Raw genomic sequence first — 5049 nt, forward strand, 5'->3', positions numbered from 1 at the left:
CTGCATTATCGTAACCAATGAAGTCAGCCGGGAGAACCGCGGTAAACTGGGCCTTGACCAATAGGGAGGCGTTCCTGTCACCATAGCAACCGTTGTTATAGAAACAAGTTCCCTTTGCGGATGTTCCCACTCATGCCCAGCGGGTGCAAAACTAGGTTCTTTGGCTAGACCCGGTGAAGTTGTAGCTATATAAAAATATTTAATTCCGCCTGGCTTGGAAATTTCCAAGAACGTTTGTTTACAAACATAGCTAGCTTGACTTAATTTATATAAACTGTAAGCTGAAAGGGAAAATCCTTTTGGTAGTAGGTCGATTTGACTGACCTAATTACCTTAGCTATGAATGAATGTATAAAGCACTCAGTGATTCACAGGTATTTACACTTCCACCCTGAAATATAAATTATGGGATGTACCACTTCTCAAAATAGCACAAGAATTAAGACCCAGAACTATGACAAGTAACAGGCAAGGTTTTCCCCATTACATACAAACCTTAAATTGTCAAATAGCCGTGGCAGGTTGGGGTTCAGGTGGCACTGGGGAAGGTGGTTAGGCCAAGCTTTTTTTTATTTTATTTTATTTTTATTTTTTATTATTTTTTAAAGATTTATTTATTTGTGCATACAGAACTGGGGTACAGGCCAGAGGCTCAGGGGCGGTGAGAGATTCACCAGAGACGGCGGGGAACAGAACAGGCAGATCAACGAAGCACACCGCTGAGGGGAGCAGCGGGCGGGTCAGGAGAGGTCTGCCACGCCATGTGGTCACCTCCGGGGCAGGCGGGAATCGAACTCATGCGGAAAGCGGCTTTAGATTCTCAGTGCTGTGCTTCAACCCGCTGTGCCACCAGGGAGGGCCCTAGGCCAAGCTTTTAACCACAAAGCTCCAGCTGTGCAGGGGCCCTCCCTGGTGGCGCTCGGCTTAAAGTACAGTACTATGAAGCTAGCCCCAGCCTCTGAGCCTGACTTCGATCTCCAGCCAGGGGGTGAACCACAAGGAGTGGTAGATCTCTTCTAACCCACCCCCTAAACCCCTCAGCAGTGTACTTCATCGATCAGCCTGTTCTGCTCCCCACTCTGTGTCTGGTGAATCCTCTCACCGCCCCTACAGTATGCCTGGCCTGTACCCCAGTTCTGTATGCATAACTAATAAATAAATCTAAAAAAAAAAAAAAAAGCTCCAGCTGTGCACAGTGCATTCAGATATACAAAGAAGCACTGGTTTTGAAAGTCAGTAGTTGCAACGTTTGCATCTCAAAACTGCTTCTAGTAACTTTCTTAGCTTCAGGTTTCTCATTGTAAACCATGAAATTACTTATCTCTACAGAATTATCCTAAGGAGCAAATGAAATTGTCCTTTAAATCTCAGTGTTTCTCAGGATTCCTTCCAAGCTTTTGTCCCAGAGAAATCTTATACACATTCAGGGAATCTACTGTATGTGCTGCTCACTTCCAAACCCTGGTCTCTGGGGCAAATGGCTCCTAGAGCTCCAGACTGACTGGATGTGTCCAAGACAGACCCATCTCCCAAAACGAACCATCACACCTCAGTGTATATCTGTACCCTGACTCTTGTACATCAGTAAACTCAAACTGGAATCCATTACTCTTCACAACTTTTCCCGCTGTTTAGTCTTAAGTATGTGCAGTACTTAGTCTCCTCACCCTTTAAATGCAAAAACCCATACTTTCATTCTGCTCTACTGCCATAGTAGCTCAATAAGACATGGTAGCACATGACTGACTTCTCAAGGCCTAACTGGAATAACACCCAAATGAAAACTAAAATAGAAGAGTCTTGGAAAGTCCTTACACCTAAGAGAAAAACACAGAACTAGCAAACTTTTAAATGTGGTATTTTTGGTTGCCACTCTGAATATCATCTCTTCGCTTGGCTTTTTTTTTAAGATTTATTTATTTATGCATACAGAACTGGGGGACAGGTCAGAGGTGCAGGGGTGGTGAGAGGATTCACCAGAGACAGAGTGGGGAGCAGAACAGGCTGACTGATGAAGTACACTGCTGAGGGGAGCAGTGGGTGGGTCAGGAGAGGTCTGCCACAACATGTGGGTCACCTCCTGGGTGGGATAGAACTCATGCTGAAGTGGCTTTAGCTTCTCAGTGCTGTGCTTTAACCCGCTGCACCACCAGGGAGGGCCCTTCTTGGCTTTTTTTTTTTAATCAGTATTTTGAGGGCTTTCTCAGATCTTTGTGAAATCTTATAAAACAGTCCCTGTGGAATTTGTCCAACGAGTGATATAGCATAGGGATCACCATAATACAGTGATCTGAGGTGTATTTCTTGGAAGATAATGGGAGAGACAGAATATTATAAGGCATAATCTGGTGAAAGGGAGTTAAAGTATTGTCAGAGCACAGCTAATGTCTACATTCATTTCAGCAAAAATTTTGCCTTTTATATCAGGGAGCCAACCTAATGCTAATATCATAAATAAGACTTGGATGACTAACATCTTTGGTATATAATACTGACCAGAAAGTGCCAAAAGATATATTTGCACAAAAGAACAAAATCAGAAGTAGAATGATTGGGGCAATAGAGAAAATTATTTACATATTGGTATAATTCTCTGAGAAAAACAAAGTAAAACCTCCAAAAAGTAAGAGGTCAGTATTTCTACTTGTCACACAGAAAAATTACTACTACTCTGCGGAATGAAGCGATGAAGGAAAAGGTCATTTTCACAATAGCAACAAAAATCTAGCAAAAATGAACTATTTAATGGGCCCGATAAAAGTAATGCTACAGGACATAAAACAAGTCTCGGTTTCCAGGTTCTGGGCCCTAAATGGCATATCCTGTTATAAAGAAACAAGGTTTCTCAGAAAAGTGGCTGTGGTTCTGGCACAGGATCTGGACACCTTTACACGAGAAACCAAGGAAACTATCAAAAAGAGAATCAAGTTAAAGAGAGATTCTTGTTAGTCAAAGATGGGCCAATTTGGCCATCAATAAAATAACTGCAATAGAATAAAGTATATCATCACCTCTTTAAGAAATCTGTTATTTTATAATGAATCAACACTAATAATGAAAAAAAAACCTCATTGGCCCCCTTTGGAAGAAGCTAGGGAACCAATCATAAAATTCTCAAAACCCATATATAAAGGAAAGAATCATGCACTAATCCTTCCTTTTTTACAGGAAAATAAACAGGGTAACCCAAGTGTCGACTAGGGCAAGTTTTCTTCCTTAGATGACTCCAACTAATAAATGAAAAAGAGATGATAGACTATCACCATTTTGCAAGAATTCAATAAAGTTATGGAGTCAGGCAAGGGCATTCTTGCTGCTGACACCAAAGGACAACTGGACAGTGTATATCCCCTGTGGAAATACACACCACTACCTGAGGTTAGTTTGCTCTTCTGAAAGAATATAAACAATTGAGCTTGAATCAGATCAGTTTCTAGATCAAATTACCAGTTCATACTAAACATGTGTGGGAGTGTGGGGGTATGGGAGGGAGGAAACAGCTTGGGAAAAAAACAGATGGAGATGTATCAGCAGAACTCAGAATACATGACAAATGGTCTGGCTTCTTTAAAAAATAAATTGCAAGGAAATAAAAGAGAGGTCCTACAAAATAAAACACAACCCAAGTGCATGTAACCTTGTTTGGATTCTGATTCTGGTAACAAAATGTATTAAAATATTTGTAGGTCAACTTATGTAACTTGAACAGACTATTTAATAATTAGGGAATTACTATTAAATGCAACAGTGAACAATCACAAAAAGAAATATAAAAATGTCCTCAGAAGTAAAAATCACTCTTATCTAGAGAAATATAAATTGAAACAAGTTTCATTCTTTAGAGGGGACTATCTCTCTGGAGGTATTTTTGAGGTAATGCAAGTATTCCATTTCCTCAAACTTTGTCTCTCACTGGCTTAAGTATGCAACAGCAGATCCTGCCTTCAAGTTACTGGCATACAGTGTCAAAGTCATGAAAAGGAAACAGAGACATTTAAACTGGGGAAAGATAGGACAGCTAAATGTAATGTTAGATCCTGGATTATATTTTGTAATGGAAAAGGTAAGAAGTGGAAAAACTGGTGAAATCTGAATTTTATCTACAGCTCAATTAATAACATTGCATCAATGTTAGTATCCTGGTTTTGATAACTGCAATATGGTTATAAAAATGTCAAAATTAATGAAAACTGGATGGAGAATATATAAGAATTCTTTGTACTATTTTTACATTTTTGTGAGTATGAAGTTGCTTAAAACTAAACTTTTAAAAAATTAAGTATGTTCTTGGTGAAGATTCCAATTCCACACAATTGAATGGAAACGTAACAAAAAAATGCTTTCAAAGTTGCCTTAAAAAAAACTTGTCTTCCATGGAAACAGCCCCAATGCCCAAAAATGGATGACTGGATTAAAAAGATGTGGTACATATACACAATGGAATATTACTCAGCAACCAAAAAAATGAAGCATGTCTTTTGCAGCAACATGAATGGAGCTGGAGAAGATCATGCTTAGTGAGGTAAGCCAGAAAGAAAAGGAAAAATACCAGATGGTTTCTCTCATAGCAGGAATATAACAGAACAGGCTAGATAATAATGATAATGATGAACAGCTATATAACAGACATTTTGTGGGGGTGGAGTGGGGAATGGGAGCAAAAACAGTGGGGGAGGGAAATGCACTGGACTATGGTGATGGCACAAGGGTGATTTGGTGATGGGAAACCCAAGGGGATTGCAACTGAGATGGAAAATGCACAAAAATATGTAAAAAAATAAAACTTTTATATATATAAATAATATTTCACAAAAAAAAGGAGAAAAAACAAATGTGTCTTCAATTAAGGTATATAGTGAAAACAGCATCTTAAATATCACTAAGAAAAACAGATATTTAATAGTGTAACATTACAAGTCATTTGGCAGGGTAGGGGAATAAAGCTAGATTCTTGCTCGATCCCCACACTAAAATCCTAGCCTGAAGTGCTACCGTTATTTACAGGAGAAAATATGGGTGAATATTTTTATGAACTTTTTTTTTTTTTTT

The sequence above is a fragment of the Condylura cristata genome, unplaced genomic scaffold (genome assembly GCF_000260355.1).
Source record: "Condylura cristata isolate star-nosed mole 26May11 unplaced genomic scaffold, ConCri1.0 scaffold00011, whole genome shotgun sequence".
NCBI classification, from domain to species: domain Eukaryota; kingdom Metazoa; phylum Chordata; class Mammalia; order Eulipotyphla; family Talpidae; genus Condylura; species Condylura cristata.